Below are 20,592 nucleotides of genomic sequence, written 5' to 3' on the forward strand. Positions count from 1 at the left end.
TTGTTGAGTGGAGGCTATTGCATCAACATACTTGACCAGATACTAAACATAATTGTATCTACATGGTATAATGCATTTCATTGTTAGATTTAATATTTACTACATTATAGGATTTTCTTTATTTCAATTCAAGTTTTATTCCTAATAATGGGTTTTACTAATGTAAGCCCCTTTTCATAAAAAAAAATTCCTTTTTTCTTATGTGAAGATGCAAGTCATAGAGTTTCAGATTTGCATTTTTAGGGATCAGAGTTATAGCGCCATTTACAGATCAAAGACTTTTAGTTTCCAGCCTCTCCAGTATAGGTCAAGATTAACCTATAACTAGAAAGTTGACCTATTCCTAATACTTACATATTTTTAGTTTTTGTATATTCTACCTCTTGGGTTCTAGATACATCTCTATTTTAGGTTCTAACATAATCTAATAGTCCATTTCTAGATATGAACTTCTATCCTCTACTATCCTTCGATTTGAGTACATTTCCTTCTTTGTAATATCATTGTGCTTACTTTTATGGATTATATTCTTGAACACCAACTAGGACTCCTCTCAAGGAAAGAAAGAGAAAATCTCAAGACCCTACATTGTGAAGATCGCAAATTGGTACCCTATCTTGTTCCAATCATGTTTCTATTATTTCATGGTTTTAGATCTTCTTTAAAATAACGTATACTTTTGTGAGTGCCACATTTCTCACAATTTTGAATGTAACACCCACTATGAGTTATTTACAATTTTAACATTGTGTTAATATTTCATAAAGCCATAATTAATCATTCTTCATGTCATACGGTCCTTGAGACTGATTTGTAATGTTTGTGTCCAACATGTAGTCCTGATGGTCTCAATATTGTCAAAATTATCATTATTAAGTGAAAGCTTGGAAAAGGAACCAAGAGGGGTATTTAATCATGTATGAAGTACATTGGGATATTAAAATGTATTTTAAATTGACCAAGGGTACAAAGGCACTATTTTTGGTGTGGAGCCAAGTTGTGTAAAAGTTCTCAATATTGACAAAAGTTGTCAATAAAAGTTGTGTTGCAAAATTATCATAACATATGGATAGAGTTTGGTTAATTCTAAAATAAGGGTTATGAATGTTTTTTTTATGGTTTTAAATTTTTCTCCAATCCTCTTAGGGTCAAGGATGACTAAGGAGATTGATCTTGTGTAAGAAAAGAAGAATTTGGATTAAATTATTTATAGTTTTCTTGATAAAAACACATATTTTTAGTCACTATTTTCTATATTGTATATATAGATGATTAATTTTATAAATGAATAATTGGTATAGTAGGAAATATTGACAAATTTTCTTTAAGTTAAGATTGGTTTGAAGAAAATCCATTGAGTTTTAGAGGAGATATGATCAATTTTGTCCAAGCAGGTTTGTATTTTCTAAAAACTTATTTTTGCAATGTTTCTTATTCGTGCATTGTTATTTTTTCACATGGAAGACATAGTATGTAAGGGGGAATTTATTTTTCAATTTGGTGATTTATTTAGGGTTTTTTTTTTTTGAAGGAGATTGTGAAATTCTTTGGAAAAAATTTGGATACCCTCCATAACTAGGGTTTGTTTGCAAAAATGTGTGTAACTCTAGTTTTTAAATTTGGAAAATTATTCCCATAGGTGGAATGGGAAAATTTTGGATAAAGTTTCTATTGAACTGAGTCTCTATTATGGAGGTTGATTTTTTTGAAAGATATGGCTTTCCTTGGGCTTGGTACGTGCGTGTGGCGGGCCTTAAAAGTGTGGAAATGTGTGCTAATTAAGTTGATGTTAAAAATTTGAGAGGTTTGGTAAGTGAATAAATGTGAAATCCTTAGTTTGTGTATTTTTTGGGAATGGAGACCAATATTGTGTATACTTCCTTTGTAAACGATGGCTAATTAAAGGCCTAAACTAGAGGACAGACATGATTTGACACTTTTGTTCCAAATGATCTAATACCAATTGAAACATATATTAGAAAAAAACCCAAGAGGGTATCTATAAATTCTCTTGTTTGGTCCCTATGATGAACAATTGGGGAGTTATGATCAAAATGTTGGAAATATTATGAAAAGCTAAGGTACTGAGAGGGGAGGGGTGAATCTGTAACTAAAAAAAATTTTGATCCTTAAATTAAAAATTAATCCTTCATATATATTATGAGGTAGTTGCATGCATGAGAAATTGAAAACATGAAAGCATACACAACACTTTAACACATAAGATTTCGTGACCCATAAAACTTCCAAATAAAAAGTAAAATTGGGGTGGGGATGATACCCACAAGCTTTAGTATTGCAATATAAAGTTGGTCAGTTAAGGCTTACATTGATCACTTATGATGATCTACCCTATTAGGAGCAATAAGGACTGTTAGGTCCACCTTATTAAAGGATTTACAATCATACAATGAAGTATGCACTTGGTAAAGAGATTTACATAAGACTATTAGGTCTACCTTGTTAAAGGATTTGGTTGATCCACCTATTAGGATGAAGCAGTAGTTGATCTTTGATCTCCAACTAGGTTTGTTGAATGAGATTACTTTGAGTGTATAAATTTCCTTGCTATGATAGATGAATCTTTGCTACTCCTTATACTATTGTAGCCTGTGTAATTCACTCTCATGCTTTTCTCTAATTACATTAATTCCATTCGATACAATTAAATACTTTGGATGTGATACAAAAAATTACACACACACACACACACACACACACACACACACACACACACACACACACACACACACACACACACACACACACACACACACACACACATATATATATATATCAATCCAATATGAAAATTACAAAGTCGGCCACAATACAAGTTTACAAAAATATTACAAAGTTGGCTCAACGTACAGGAATTTGGGTTCTAAAGATTGACTTGATGAGGTTTTGATACTCAACATCCACTATCAATGCTCAACATTGTCATGCACTTGGTAGACATAGAATCTCAGTCCATACTAATCACTTTCAAGTAGTCTTGAACTCAGTCTGCATTAGTGACTTGGTGAATATTGTGAAATTCAACATATAAACTAGATAACTTGATTCATAATGCATAGTTTAGTCAATGCTCTTACTACAAGCTCGGTATAAACTGAATCACTTGGTTAACACTGAGTAGTTTGATTAACACTAGACTAACATCACATCAACTAAAAACTTTGTAAGCACTACACAACTTGGTTTACACTGGTAAACTCAACATACACTAAGATGCTCAGTTTACACTGCTGATCATTATCATAATAGTAACTACTCGACACAAACTAAAATTTGTCCAAAGGACTCGGTAGCAACTATAGAACTTAGTAAAAACTGAAATTCTTGGTTAGCACTATTAACTATACAATAAGCTTGGTAGATACTTATAATCTGAATAAGTGTATGTCACTAATAAAGAACTTGACAGTAAAGTCAACAAAAAAACCCTGCAAAATAGGGTTATAAGGCCTAATTGAGCATAGTGAAGCAATTGATATTGATTGTCAAAAGGGGTTTGTTTCGAGGGTTGATCTAATTTTATTTTGGACATATGGGTTTGTAGGAAGCCTAAACCCACTAGTCCAAGCCCTTTCTAGGTCATGTTTTATGTTTGGTTCATGTTGCCATGGTGGGGTCACCCCTTTTCTTTGTGATTGTCGAGCATTGAAAACCTTCGTGTATTATATGTGAAAATCCTTGAAAACTTTATTTGAATGGTTTCATTTCACCTTTTATACCTCTACATCACTACATGAGAAGCACACAAAAAAATTCCATGTTCAACTTTATGACAGTTCCCAAGAGTCATACCCTTGAAAGTAATATTTTATTTTACATATTATTTAATTTGATGGATAATCTCATGTATATCATAATTTTTGCTACTAATAAAAAGTTGCACTCGTTTTATTTTTTATGGATAAATACCTTATCAATATGACATTCAACTTCTTATTCTCTAATAACTTCCATGGATGCTTTCTCAAGAGCAATTTCTTCACCCTTGTTAATAAAATTGGTTAGTTCATTTAGCAAATCAAATGATAGCTCATTCTCATCGCAATTTTTGTTAGCATTAATGATGATAGTATTCTTATGGGGGCAGTATATTAGAACTGTTGGAGATATGATTCATAGCTTATGTGTTACATTCATGACAATGTTTGTCATTGATGTCAATCTACTGTTATTCAATGAAGAATGGTAGAACAATAGAGATAGATTGGCTCTGAGTGGTTCATGAATTTAGGATCAGCTTATGTACACTTGGGATTATGTTTTAAATTATATCTAGATGTTATAGTTAAGATCACATACATAAATATGAAGACTAGATAGACTTATGCATATTTTAGGGAAGGCAAATTTTAATTAGCTTTTCTAGAAAGCGGGTACTCTTATTTGGATTTTATCTCCTAACAGAGATAGAATCTGGTTGAGTAAGTTGAGACCAAGTTTAAGAAATATTGGAGATGACTTGGTTAAGTTAGCGTAATCAAATGTTTATCATATGAAAATTTAAGAAGACTACAAACCAAAAGATTTTTTATACTCTTGAAAATATGTAATATTCTATTGTAACATGTATTGTAATATCTTAAGATGGTCCTATATTATCATCTTAAATTAGGAAAGCCTCAAGGTCAACTCAATAAAAGAATTTAGGACTTGGTATAAAGGAAATATGTGTTCCTTAGTTGTAATCATCATTGACATCATAAGTAATGATATGTAATCATATCCTTGTAATATATATTGTACAATCTTGCTATGTGAATTTGTAAAGATTGAATAGAAGAGTTTGGTGTGGTTGAGGCACAATGAGCTTACAAATAATTGTATTTGGCAAGACAAGTTTATGGTTGGAAAAAATTTATTTCAAATTTTATTATTTAGAAGAAATGGTATAGAGGCTATTTAGACAATGGGTTATGTGGTCTTCCTTTCAACTCCTAATAAAGGAGGTACAACTCCTAATAGGGTTGGAATCTCTGAATAGGGATTCAAAATCTCCTAACATAGACTCATATGTAGTATTTGTATTTCATTGATCCAAATAGGTTCTATCATCTAAGAATGAAATTTTATATTAGTACATTATTTTTTGGGTATCATCCCCACTAGGATTTTCCCTTTGATCAAGGGTTTCCCTAATTAACAAATTTGGTGTTATTGTACATGGTTATTTTTCTATGGCTTTTGCATCTTTTTTTTACATGTTCCAAAATTATTAAAGATAATGAGAGTTATTTTAATTACATAATTGATTCACCCCTACCCCTCCTCAGTTATCTTGGTGGACTTTACTTTCTAACAATTGGTAATAGAGCATTGGGTCCTTGAAGGAAAAGGTTAACCTCTTAAGGAGATATATGGCACATTTATTGAAAGATAATCTAAAGTTTGATGGAGTTAACTATGACACTAGAGAAGAGAAGATGAACAAATGCCTACTATGCATGGGCCAAGAATTTTGGTTGGTTACAAAAAGTAAGAAGGATGTGATTGAAGAAGACAAGATTGAAGGATGTGAGGTAACAAAAAAATATTTATTCAATCAAAATGTGCTTGCTAGAGAAGCATTGTTATTAGCTATTCCTAAAACTAAATATGGAGAGGTAAAATATTTTAGACTTGCTAATGAGATTTGGAATGCTTTAAAATTTACATTTGAAGGTGATAAGAATGCTAAGAAGGCTAGAGTATAGAATTGGATATTTTCATTTCAAGATGCTAAGATGTTGGAAGATGAAATTGTAAGAGGATACCTTCCTAGAATATCAGAGATTGTCATGGGAATAAAGAATTGTGGAGGAGAGAAGTCTGAAGATGAAGTTTTCTAGAAAATATTGAAGACTTAGACACCTTATTTTAAGCAGACAACATAGATGATTGAAAATGTTATCCCTTGTGCACCTAAATTTACAAGAGAGACTATTCTTGCAAGATTGCAAAAATATGAGATGTGGATGAAAAAAAGTGGTGAATATCCTAGAGTGGAGATTTCTTTTAGTGCACTAAGAGACAAACCTATGTTGACATGCAGTGCTAGTACAACTAGAGACTGTGCTAGTAGCAATCAATCAAGAGATGAAGAAGACAAGAAGATTGAAGGAATTTCCCTACTTATGAAGAGAGAACCTAAAGGTAACAAAAAAAAAAAAGTGTCGGACATGTAATGAACTTGTTCATTATTCTTATAAATTTCCTAAGAGATTAAATAACTTTAAGCCTAGAAAGCCTTACAAATCAAGACTACCTAAGTATTAATTTTATGTTGATGAGGATGGTGAATTTGATTTCAAAATGGTAGACTTTATAAATGATAGTGATAATGAAGAGGATGATTAAATTTGATTTGCTTCTATTAAAGAAGAGAGTCTTGAAAAAGAAGAAATGAAAGAAGTAATAAGAGAGGAAAATGCATTAGTATCACAAATTATAAAGAAAAATTTTGATTGGATTAAGATAGTCATTTTTCCCATCATATGATAGGACATATGAACACATTTCTAGAATTCAATAGTTATGATGGTAGAATAGTTAGAGTTAGAAATAATGCAACATGTCACATAAAGGAAAAGGATCTATTACACTTCATGGAAAGACTAATACTGATGATGTTTACTTTTTGGATGGTTTGAAACATAATCTTTTTAGTGTTGGATAGCTTGTTGATAAGGGTTATCAATTGCAATTTATAGAGAAGACTTGCATTATCAAGGATAAGAATGGAATATTGATTAGTACTCTTTAAAAACAAAAATTAATGTATTTCAGTTGAATCCCATTGAAATGAGATTTTTAGTTGCTAAGGTGGATGAAAGTTGGCTATGACATAAGAGACTTTGTCATATCAACTTTGATAATATTGCAAAGGTTAGTACTACATTTGTAGATAGATATTTTCCTAAGGTTTTGAAATTGACTAACATGATGTGTAAAGAGTGTGTGATGGAAAAATAGAAGAAAAGATCTTTCCAAGAAAAGAGTATACTATTTTAGTGTAATGGAGATTGTGCACACATATTTGACTAGCCCTACAAAGACTAGAGCATTCTATGTTGAAAGGTATTTTATTATTCTTTTTAATGATTTCAATAGAATGATGTGGGTTGCATTTCTTAGAGAAAAATCTAAAACTTTTGAGAAATTTAAGATATTTAAGAGTAGATTTGAGAATTAAATCTAGTTTAAAGATTAGATTCGATAGAGGAAGAGAATTCATTTCAAAGAATTTAAGAGTTTTTTTGAAGACAATGATATAAAGAGATAGCTTTCAACCTCTGAGACACCTAAGTAAAATGGGATAGTAGAGAGAAGAAACATATCAATGGTTGAAGTAGCATGAGCAATAATGTATCCCACATCTTTTGGAGATAAGTAGTGAATACAATAGTATACACTCTGAATAGAGTGTAGATCAGACAAGACAATGGTATGACCCCCTATGAACTTTGGTTTGGACATGCACCTACTATGAAGTACTTTAGAATATTTGGAAGCAAATTTTATATTAAGAGAGATGATGACATTGGTAAGTTTGATTCTAAAAGTAATCAAGGAATGTTTCTTACATATTCATTGAAAAGAAAAGCATATAGATATTTTAATCAAAGATCTAAGAGTATTATTAAGAGTGTTAATGTGAGATTTGATGAGAAGTTTAGAATTCATGAAAGGATACTTGATTAAAATTCTAATGAAGAGACTAATCCTAGAAATAATAGGAAGAATTTTGAGCAAGAATTATTTTATGAAACTAGCATTGACTTAAAAAATGAAATAAAAAGAGAAGAACATAGAGAAGAAATCAAAGTTTTGATAGTGACACCTAATAGGAATGTGGCAAAGAATCATCCTACTAAATAGATTATTAAAATAAAAGATAAAGGATTTATGACAAGAAATAAGGTACATGAGGAACTATGTTTAATTTCTCAAGTTGAACCTAAGAGTACTGATGAATCTTGTAAAGATGATTATTTGAAAAAAGTTGTGAAAAAGGAATTGGATTAGATTGAAAAGAACAAGACTTGGAAATTGGTTCCTAGACCTAAAGATAAGAATTTTATTGGAACTAAATGGGTATTCAGAAACAAGATGAATAAACTAGGTGAAATTGTAAGAAACAAAACAAGATTGGTATGTAAAGGTTATTCATAGCAATAAGGAAATGATTTTTAAGAAACTTTTGCACCTATTGCTAGACTAGATGAAGTAAGCATGTTTTTTTCATATGCAACAAATAAGAACTTTAAATTTTATTAGATGGATGTCAAATCATCCTTTCCAAAGGATGAACTAGAAGAAGATGTATACATTAAACAACCTGATGGTTTTCCTTTCATACATAAAGAAGATATGGTTTACAAATTTAAAAATGCATTGCATGGACTGAAACAAGCACCTAGATCCTGGTGTACAAGATTGGATAAATACTTGACAAATTTGGGATTTGTCAAAGGTAATGTTGATAGTAACTTGTATTTGAGAAAGAATGATAAAGGATTATTAATTGTCATAGTATGTCTGGATGACATTGTTTTTGGAGATAATGATGAAGCAAGTGAGGCATTTTTTAAAGAAATGAACAAATAATTTAAAATGAATATGATTTGAGAGACGAAATACTTCGTGGGATTGTAGATTCTACAAAACAATGATGGCATTTTTATATCACAAATGAAGAATCTTAAAGATTTGTTGAAAAGATTCGAATTGGAAAGTTGTAAAACTATTGGAACTTCTATGGAAACTAGATGTAAGTTATCTAGAGAGAATGAATCCCCTACTATTGAACAGAAAAAATGTAGATCTATGATTGGCTAATTGTAGTATTTGACACACACTAGACTTGATTAGCTAATTTAGTTGGAATTGTGGAAAGATTTCAAGTAGAACCTTAAGAGATAAATTATGAAATAGTAAAAAGAATTTTTAGATACTTGAAAGGCACACCTAATTATGGATTATGGTATGATAGATCACATGATGTCATTTTATGTGTATACGCTGATGTTGATTGGGCAAGAAGTGTAGATGATATAAATAGCACTAGTGTTGGAATATTCTTCTTGGGAGGAAGATTAGTTTCTTGGCTAAGAATTGCACTTCATAGATATGGAAGAAAAAGAGTATTTAGTAGTGGCAAACAATCATACTCAAATTATTTGGATGAAGGAAATGTTGAAAGACATTAAAATATAATTCCTTGAACCTATTATCATTTATTGTGACAACACAAGTACTGTAAGTATGCCAAAGAATCAAGTAGTGCATTAAAAGACAAAGCATATATCTATTATCACTTTTCAAGAGAGAGTTATATAGAAAGAGATTAGATTGGATAATTTTAGTGTTATCATTTGTTCGCCCCTCCAAGATTCAATTTTCAAATGTCTAGCCAGTCCATCGGCTAATTCCCAAAGTTAATATTATTTTAATGCCTAAGCCTTATAACATGGTTTCTACGGCCCGTAGGTTCTCCATCGTCAGATCTAAGGCAGATCGATGGTAGGCACTATGTCGCTTTTCAGAAGTTGCATGACGGATAGCATAGCGAAATCGTGCCCTAGTGACACGTTACCATGGTGGGTCCGCAAGGCAGGTCATCCAAGGTTCTTTGGCGGGTCGAAAAAGTTTTGCGGCACCGTGGGCGCTATGTCACTATCATATGTTGACCAAAAAATCTTCATAGCGACATAGCGCCCAGCCAGCCAGAGGGTGCTTCGATAGTGAGTCCCAGTGTTCGGCGGGCAAGGTTCGTGGTACCGAAAAATGTTTACGGTGGGCTGGGCAAATATGTGTTTCACGGGCCAAAAAGTTTCAAAAAGCGGTAAGGTGCCATGGCGCCAATGGAAAACTCATGAGTTTTTCGTTAGCGACATAGCACCTGGTTGACACGTGGCATGGTCAGGATTAAACAATACCAGAATCTGCCAGGTTGGTGCTTCAAAGGCCAATAGGGAGGTGCCAAGTGTATGAGTCAGAGCATATGTGGTTCACGGGCCTAGTGATTTTTAGAGGGAAGGATGTGCAGAGTACGAGGTGGTTCTGATCGTCAGATTGAGATTGATCTACAATGGGCGCCATCACACTATGAGGAACTCCTCGAGAGATATTAATAGCGACATAGCCCTTGGGCGCCACGTGCCCTGGTGGGACCATATCTTCAACGTGACCAGTGCAGTAAGGGGTTAAGTTCTCCACCATCAGATCTATAGAGATCAACGATAGGCACCATCACGCTATGGATAGGCTGCACGAGATTTATGTTAGCAACATAGCGCCCTTTCGCCACATGGGTTAGCAGGGCTAGGTCTCACCAAGGTATGTCTATTAGGTATTGCCAGGTGTCATTCGAGCATGGTACGGTTACTGAGGTGGTACCAAGTACGACAGGCCCAGGGTACAAATAGTATAGTGGTATGACGAGCCTCCACAATTGTCAGATTTAAGGCAGGTCGACGGTTGGTGCTATCTCGCCATCAGAAGCTGCACGGCAGATACCATGGCAACATAGTGCCTTGTTGACATGTGTCTCACTTGCTCGACCAAGGTTGGTAGTTAACGGCTGATAGTTAGTGTGATCATTATAGTTAACGATAATAGTTTTAAGGGTGATGCAGTTAGTTCAATAAAAGGAGGTCAACCACAGAGGACTTCCCAGGTGGCAGAACGAAAAGAAGCAATTGGCCCGCATGGCCTAGTTGGCTTGTGAAACTAGGTTGACTCTCTAAGCCCCACTGATTTATGAACCAAGAAGTGAAAGTAATCAATTTTGTTGTGCGCTTTGATCTTTGTGATCAATCTCGACATACCCAGAATGAATACAAAATGAGGAAGAACACTCCACCATCTTAGTCGATCCATCTACCCAGTTAGAACATCGATGGCGCCATTTTTAGTCCTCTCAGAACACCTGTTGCAACAAAGATTAGATCTTCTTCAGACTCCCATGATTGTCATCCATAGGACTTAATGGTAGGTAGTTGCAGGGTCACTTCAGCAGCAAAAGATTTCAGTTATGCCTAAACTATAAAGGCAGATTTTGTAGTTTTTGAGAGGAGGACCTTCTCTCTAATTTTTCCTCTACTTTTGCTCTGCAATTCTAGTGTGAATATCCTTGTGCCTCTAAACTGTCTGATTCTCTACTTATCTCCTTTAGCCATTGGTATTAAAGTGCAAGAATTCTTTGCCTGTCCCATTGTTTTGTGGAAATCTGTAATCTGCATGATTATATCTTTGCTATCCTATGAATGATATATAAGTGAACCTCTTCCTTGTGTCATTCATCTTGGTTTTCTGATCTGTATGTGGTTATTTGATTAAAGCAAGTCTAGATGTGTATATCCTTAGTTTCATTCTGGTTCAGTAGCGCACGTATGGGCAGAGATTAGTTCGGACACTCTATTTTGGTGCATCACCTCCTTAGATTAGAACTAGGTAGATTTGCTTTTGTGCTCTCTTTCTCCCTTTTCCTCTCCAAGAGTAGTTGGTTGCACCTTGATAGTAAGAGAAAGTTGGCCTTCTACGGAGACTCAACCTCATAGTTCCAATCCCACAGCTTGGAGGTTGTTTCCATGTTTCACTAGGTTGTCCTCGCGCATAGGCCTTGGACAAGGGTGCAAACCTAAGTGACAACAATTTTTGGCACACCCGGTGGGACACTTTTTCAAACAAAATTTAGAGTCCACTGGTGTCAAGAAGAAAGAGTTTCAGATATTAATGCTAAAGAGGTAGTGTTGGCTTCAGTATTCAAGCCTTCAAAAGGCTAATTCTTCAAAGTACTTGGTGACTCTAAACATCAACAAATCTGGTTCCAGGCCAAAGTTGCAGCAATTCATGCCTAGAGCTGAAACAAGGGTGTCTTCTAGAGGTAAATTTAAATATCAAGAGATTTCTCTTTCAAATCCTAGAAGAAGGAGGACTAGAACTTCATTATCACCAGTTAGGGGTGTAATAATAGTTAATATACCTGTAAGATCTGTCTCTACTCCTCCTACTATTCGATCTCGGCCTAGATTGCCATCAAACTCATCAATAGAACACTTTTTTACATGGCACATCCAAGAGTTCACACTTTTGCTACCTTTAATGGTGTAAGTCCTCTATTTTTATCCCAAAGACATGATATACCAATATCTACACTCAAAAGTATACCTGATTTTACTGGTGAAACTTCCATCTCCCCTTTAGAGCATATCCAAGAAGTAGCAAATGTCTGTAATATTCATGGTATTATAGAGGATGATGTTGCTGTCAGACTTCTAGCCTCATCTTTAAAAGGAAAAGCATTACAGTGGTATAGAGGCTTAGCTCATGGTTCTATAACTGATTGGGATGGACTAGAAGCAGGGTTATGTAAACATTTTGAGGATAGAAGTGAACATCTATCACTTTTAGAGAAACTGACTACTATAAAAAGGGCCCCCCATGAATGTATGACTGATTTTAACTATAGATTTCAAAAGACATAGGATAGAATACCTACTACAGTGAAACCTACCCCTGGTAATGCCTTCTTGCATTACCTTAGAGCTTTTAATAGTGATATTGCCACTACAATCCAAACTATGGGAGGAGATACCTTGCCTAATGCTTATGAGATAGCCATAAAAGCTGAGAACATCCTGATACAAGGAAGAAAGTTGGCTCCAAGGCCCCCTATGCCTTTCTTTCCTGATATTCCCAACCACCAACCAACAATGGCCCCTCTTCCTACAACTTTTACATCACAGGCCCTTCCTCCAGTCCCTCAAGCTTCCACATCCTCAAATGGGATAGATGAACTCAAAGAGATGATCCAAGGTCTAGTGCTTAATATAGATAAAAGAGATAAGACCCTAGATAAAAAATTACAAGAGCAGGGGAGGGAGTTGAAAGACCAAGGAAAGAGATGAGAGGATAGTTTCTCCATGATACAAAAAATGAGTAACAAGGTGGTGGCCTTGGAAAGGTAGCAAGTCTCCCCAATTGAAACATCAAACTCCAAATGGTGGTAGGCCTCCTAACTAGTGGAATAGCTCTTTTGATCAGGGTAGGCAAAATAGTCATGCTTCTGCTTCAAGCTCAAATCAGAATAGAGCTATAGTCCCTCCAAATAACTTGGCCCAAGACCAAGATTTATGTCCTTCCTGCAACTATTCTTATGCCTATTGCATGTGCCAGAAGGCAGAATCTTATTTGGCCCTAACTGACCAAGAACCTGCAACAAAGCAACCATACAAGGAGGATCATCCCAAGGAGGCCTCATATACTCAAGGACATGATGATTTCTCTTTCATGAATCATCAGATTGGGGAGCATTGTAATGTAAACCAAGATTCTGTTGCTCATAACACAAGAAGTAAGAGGAGAGCTATAGAACATGTTGCCCCTCCTTCTCCTAAGCAGGCCTCAACTTCAAGTGTTGCACCTCATGCACATGCAGAAAATGAACAAACAAGTACTTCACAGCAGCAAAAGAAAGATTCTAGAAAGAAAGATGCAAGTGATCCTTATGTTGTCCCATCTCAACCTCTTATAAGTGCAGCTCCCAAAGTTTCTACCAAAGTTCCTAATACACCATTCAGTTTGGTAGAGCAAATGAAGAAGACCAATGTGAATATTTCTATGTGGGATGCTATTGCTACCATACCAATGCAGAAGAGGATGCTGCAACAAGAATTAGAGAGGATTGAATCCAAGGATCAGCCATCTATCATGGAGAATGCCACAAGTCTAGTACAACCAGCAGGGGATGTGGAGATTAATAAAAAGGTTAGACCTCCTCCATTCTATGTTTCTCTGATTATAGGGGGCAAATTAGTCCACAATTGCATGATAGATTCAGGGGCTAGTAGCTCAGTAATGCCTAGATCTGTTGTTGATGCTTTAGAAATGAAGTATGAGCCTATTGTTAGGGATTTTTTACAGTTAGATGGTAGTACTATCAAAAATGTAGGTATCCTTAGGAATGTGGAGATGGCCCTACATGCATGCCCTGGTTGCACTGTGATTCAAGACATGTCTGTTGCTGAAGTTAAGCCCCATTTTGCTATCTGTCTTTCAAGAGACTTCACTGCTCAAATTGGTGGATTCATATCTACTGATTGGTCATATATGTCATTTAAGACCATATATGGAGCCAATGCTTCAATCAAAGAAAAACCTCAAGCCCTTCATCACACTGAATCTTATACCCCCAATCCCATCAACATGAATTGCCCTATTCTAGAGATGGATGAAAATGACATAGTAAATGAGCCTGCCACTTCCATAACAGAGATTCCTAATTTCTTCTTGGATGAGTGGGAAAATGCATATCAGTTTGAGCCTATGTTAGAGACTCTTGAGATAGGCCTTGGTACATATTGCATAATAGAGAAAGATGCTCAAGTTCCTGATCTTGTTGGGACTAATGATGATATAAATGGAACATGGAGTATGTACTTTGATGGCTCAAGGAATAGAAACAGATCAGGGGCTGGTGTTATGTTGATCTCTCCTACACAAATAAGATACTACTTCTCCTTTAGGCTCCAATTCAGTTGCACCAATAATGTGGCCAAGTATGAATCTTTGATTCAAGGTCTCTTACTTGCCCAAAAGAGAGGAATTCAAGCCTTGAGAGTATATGGGGATAGTGAGTTAGTAGTTAACCAAGTGAGAAACCAAAATATCACCAAAAATGGCCTGCTCAAGTCTTACAAACATAGAGTCTGTTATTTTCTTGAAGGCTTCAGTGCATTTAATATTCAGAACATTCCTAGGAAAGAAAATAGACATGCTGATAGACTTGCAGCAATAGGTGCATCTTATGATGTACCAGGGAATCTTGAGGAGAAGAAGCAACAAATAAAGGTGGTAGTGAGGCTTTCCATCCCTGAAAACAACACTCATTGGAAGGTGTTTGATTCTGATGAGCAAATTGTGAGTTTCTTGCAGAATGAGGCAGAATTCTCAGATAGAAACGAGTCAAGACTGCAAGATCAGTATGGTGATCAGATCATTCATCTCAGTTCTAACAAGTTGCCCAAGGATCTGATTACCTTGGAGAGTGTCTATAGTCCTGATGATCAAACAAGAGGGGAAGGAATGAATCTAGCTACAGAAAAGGATGATTATGCCCAAGTTACAATTACTGATGAAAAGTTTTTGAATATAGGGAAGGTATATTTCGAAACTGAGCAAGAAAATTTCATTCATCTATGTCAAGAATTTAATGATGTATTTTCTTGGACATATGATGACTTAAAAGGGTTTGACCCTAGTTTGTTTCAACATACCATAGATTTAATTGATAAGGCCAAACCAGTAAGGCAAAAATAGAGGCCAGTGAATCCTAAGATTGAACCTCTAATGAGAAAAGAACTATCCAAGTTGATAGAGGCTAATATAATATTTCCTATCAAACACTCATCATGGGTAGCTAAACTTGTCCCTGTAAGGAAGAAGAATGGAGAAATCAGACTGTGTGTGGACTTTAGGGATCTTAATCAGGCTTCCCTTAAAGATCACCATCCTCTCCCTTCCATGGAGCAAATCCTGTCCAGAGTCAGTGGGTCAAGGATATTCTCTTTTCTTGATGGATTCTCTGGTTATAACCAAGTATTGGTTAAAGAATCTGACAGACATAAGATAACATTTACTACTAAATGGGGCACCTATGCTTATTGCAAGATACCATTTGGGCTAACAAATGCAGGTGCCACATTTCAAAAGGCAATGGAGATGGCCTTTAAAAAATTAATTGATAAGTTTGTCTTAGTATACCTTGATGATATAATTGTATATTCAAAAAATGTAGAAGATCATTTTAATCATCTAAGACTGGTATTGCTAAGATGTAGAGAGTTTGGGGTCTCCCTTAACCCAGCCAAATGTGTCTTTGCTACAAGCCAAGGAAAATTATTGGGACACATTGTATCTAAGGATGGGCTGATCATTGATCTAGAAAGAACAAAGGCAATACTTTCCCTTCCTATTCCTAAACACAAGAAAGGGCTACAAAGTTTCCTTGGTAGAATAAATTTTGTAAGAAGGTTTATTCCTAATCTTGCTACCATAGTGAAACCTCTTACAACTATGCTTAAGAAAGGTATGGTCTTCTCATGGACCAAGGAAGGGAAGGAGAGTTTTGAAGAGATCAAGACAGCCATAGCCTCAGCCCCTACTCTCATGAACCCAAATTTTGAAACGGATTTCATCCTCTACACTCTAGGTGGTGAGTCAAGTACCTATGCTGTCTTGACTCAAACAAATGACAAGGATGAGGAGCAGCCCATAGCCTTCCTTAGTGAAGGGCTCAAGGAATATGAAGATAAGTACAACTTTTTTGAGAAGTAGGCCCTTGCGATCATCAGAGCCTTGAAGAAATTCAAGCACCTCTTATCCCACAATAAAATCCATTTGTTGGTACCCCATGCTAGTGTAAAGGACTTCCTGTTAAGCAAGGATATCAGTGAAAAGAGAGCTGGATGGATCACTAAGGTAATGGAGTATGATGTTGATATTCAAATTACCAAGCTGGTAAGAGGGAAAGGGTTGTGCAAAGAAATGTTATTAGGCCAAGATTCAGATGAAGAGGCTGCTATGGTAATAACAGAGTAGTAGGAGGTAAGAAACGTTAATGGCCCAAGGAGCTAGATAGATGACATGAAGAACTTCTTATCAGGGAATGGATACCCTTAGGGATTGGACAGAACTAAAAGGAGACAATATAGAATGTAGTCCATTCCCTATGTTGTAATTGATGGTATCCTATTCAGGAGGGATTTTAATGGGACCCAGCTGAGATGCATTGAAGAGGATCAGGTTGAGAGGATGATTAAGGAACTTCATGATGGCCCAGATGGTGGCCATTTCTCTGCAAGAACAACAACCATGAAGATCATGACGGCTGGTTATTATTGGCCATCCCTGTTCCATGATTGTTATGGATATGTGAGAAAATGTGAGAAATGTGCTTTCCTCTCAGGAAAACAGAGGCTTGCAGCTCTCCCCCTTCGTCCTATTCAGGTGGATCAGCCCTTTACCCAATGGGGATTGGATTTTATAGGCCCCATTAATCCTTCATCTAGTGCAGGTCATAAATGGATTTTGGCTACTACTGATTATTTCACTAGATGGACAGAGGTAGTTGCCTTGAAGGATGCCACAGAACCATCAGTTTTTGAATTCCTTGATGGAATTGTATCTAGGTTTGGTGCTCCTTCTACTATTATCTCGGACAATGCTAGGTCTTTTGTTGGAACCCAGATTTGTGCATGGGAAATGAATCACAATATCCACTTGAGCACATCATCAAATTACTATCCCCAAGGTAATGGTTTACTGAGTCTTCCAACAAGAATCTGATCAGAATCATGAAGAGGAAAATAGAAGACAATCAAAGGAGCTGGCATAATAAATTAAGAACTTCTCTATGGGCTGATAGGATAACACCCAAGAAATCTGTTGGGAATTCACCTTTTGTGCTGGTATATGGTAGGGAGGCAAAACTCCCAATTTCATTGGAATTCCCATCCTTGGAGTTGGCTCATCAGCTGGAATTGATGGAAGATAATGCCATGTCAGTAAGAATGGAAGAGCTAATTGAACTAGAAGAAAAGAGAAATAAAGCTATGCAAACCCTAGAGATACATCAGCAGAAGATAAAGAGGAATTTTGATGAGAAGGCTAGGGTTAGGACCTTTAGAGAAGGAGATTTAGTTCTAAAGTGGGATTCAGACAGAGCAAAACCAGGAAGAAATTCCAAGTTTGACCCACTGTGGAGTGGCCCCTATCTGATTGCCAGTTGCAAACAGGCTAATGCATTCCAGCTAAGCTGCCCCAATGGAGAGATTTTGCCCATTCCAGTCAATGGGATCTATTTGAAGCACTATTTTTAAATATTTGTGAATCCATGTACATAAGTAGTTTAGTTTCTTTTATGTTGTTTCCTGCTTTTCAAGAAGTGCGCGGGCAAAGCTGTCTCCCTGTGAGGTAGCAAATTTTGAGGTGTCTCAAGTTGCAGAGGAAGTTTTGTTTTTTGTTTCCAATTGTTGTTGCAGTTTTTTTAGGATTTCATGTTTTGATCTCCTCATAGAGGAGTTAGGGTTTCACAGTATGCACAGACCCATTTTTTTGACTCCATAGCCCAATGGATACCTGAGGCCACTGCTCATACACATAGCAGGCTTGTGTCCCCTGTGAGTCGCCAGAAATGTTATCATTTGTTTGCCCCACCAAGATTCAATTTTCAAATGTCCAACCCATCCAACGGCTAATTCCCAGAGTTAATATTACTTTAATGCCTAAGCCTTATAACATGGTTTCTATGGCTCGCAGGTTCTCAATCGTCAGATCTAAGGCAGATCAACGGTAGGCGCTATGTTGCTTTTCAAAAGTTGCACGGTGGATAGCATAGCGACATCGCGCCCTAGTGACATGTTACCATGGTGGGTCCGCAAGGCAAGTCATCCAAGGTTCTTTGGCGGGTCGAAAAAGTTCTGCGGCACCGTGGGCGCTATGTCGCTATCATATGTTGACCGAAAAATCTTCATAGCGACATAGAGGGTGCTTCGACAGTGATTCCTAGTGTTCGGCAGGCAAGGTTCCCGGTACCAAAAAATGTTTACGGTGGGCTGGGCGAATATGTGTTTCGCAGGCCAAAAAATTTCAAAAAGCGGTAAGGTGCCATGGCGCCAATGGAAAACTCATGAGTTTTTCGTTAGCGACATAGTGCCTAGTTGACATGTGGCTTGGTCAGGATTAAACACTACTAGAATCTACCAGGTTGGTGCTTCAAAGGCCAATAGGGAGGTTCCAAGTGTATGAGTCAGAGCATATGTGGTTCATGGGCCTAGCAATTTTCAGAGGGAAGGATGTGCAAAGTGCAAAGTACAAGGTGGTTCTGATCGTTAGATTGAGATTGATCTACGATGGGCACCATCGCGCTATGAGGAACTGCTTGAGAGATATCAATAGCGACATAGCGCCTAAGCACTACGTGCCCTGGTGGGACCATATCTTCAACACGGCCAGTGCAATAAGGGGTTAAGTTCTCCACTTTCAGATCTGCAGAGATCAATGGCAGGTGTCATCACGCTATGGATAGGCTGCACGAGATTTATGTTAGCGACATAGCACCCTTTCGCCACGTGGGTCAGCGGGGCGAGGTCTCACCAATGTATGTCTGTCAGGTATTGCTAGGTGTCATTTGAGCATGGTGTGATTGTTGAGGTGGTACTAGGTATGATGGGCCCATGGTACGAATAGTATAGTGGTACAATGAGCCTCCACGATCGTCAGATTTAAGGCAGGTCGACGGTTGGCGCTATCTCGCCATCGGAAGTTGCACGGTGGATACCATTGTGACATAGCACCTTGTTGACATGTGTCTCGCTGGCTTGGCCAAGGTTGGCACTTAACGACTGGCAGTTAGTGTGATCATTATAGTTAACGATAACAGTTTGAAGGGTGGCGTAGTTAGTTCAATAAAATGAGGTCAACCATAGAGGACTTCCTAGGTGGCAGAACGAAAAGAAGTGATTGGCCTGTGTGGCCCAGTTGGCTTGTAAAACTAGGTTGACTCTCTGACCCTCACTAATTTATGAACTAAGAAGTGAAGGTAATCAATTTTTTTGTGCGATCTGATCTTCGTGATCAATCCTGACCTACCCAGAATGAATGCAGAATGAGGAAGAACACTCCACTGTCTCAATCGATCCATCTACCTAGTCAGAACATCGATGGAACCATTTTCAGTCCTCTCAAAACATGTGTTGCAACAAAGATCAGATCTTCTTCAGATTCCCATGATTTTCCTCCACAGGACTTAATGGCAGGTGGCTGCAGGGTCACTTCAGCAACAAAAGATCTCAGTTATGCCTAAACTATAAAGGAAGATTTTGTAGTTTTTGAGAGGAGGACCTTCTCTCTGATTTTTCCTCTTCTTTTGCTTTGCAAATCTAGAGTGAATTTCCTTGTGCCTCTGAACTATCGGATTCTCTACTTATCTCCTTCAGCCATTGGTATTAAAGTGCAAGAATTCTTTGCCTGTTCCATTGTTTTGTGGAAATTTGTAATCTACATGATTGTATCTTTGCTGGCCTATGAATGATATATAAGTGAACCTCTTCCTTGTGTCATTCTTCTTGGTTTTCTGATCTGTATGTGGTTATTTGATTAAAGCAAGTTTAGATGTGTATATCCTTAGTTTCATTCTGGTTCAGTAGCGCATGTATGGGTAGAGATTGGTCTGAACACTCTATTTTGGTGCATCACCTCCTTAGATTAGAACTAGGTAGATTTGCTTTTGTGCTCTCTTTCTCCCTTTTCCTCTCCAAGTGTAGTTGGGTGCACCCTAATAGTAAGAGGAAGCCAGCCTTCTCCAGAGACTCAACCTCGCAATTCAAGTCTCGCAGCTTGAAGGTTGTTTCCATGTTTCACTAGGTTGTCCTCGTGCATAAGCCTTGGACAAGGGTGCAAACCTAAGTGACAATAGTTAGCACAAAGAAGAAGATAACATATATATTTATAAAATCATTAGAGAAGGAAATGTTTATGTAGTTTAGAGGTATGCTTGGGGTTACTCTCCAACATACTTTAGATTAGATGATG

Source organism: Cupressus sempervirens, chromosome 10 (assembly GCF_028749045.1).
Source record: "Cupressus sempervirens isolate cs-2001-9-10 chromosome 10, ASM2874904v1, whole genome shotgun sequence".
Lineage (NCBI taxonomy): Eukaryota > Viridiplantae > Streptophyta > Pinopsida > Cupressales > Cupressaceae > Cupressus > Cupressus sempervirens.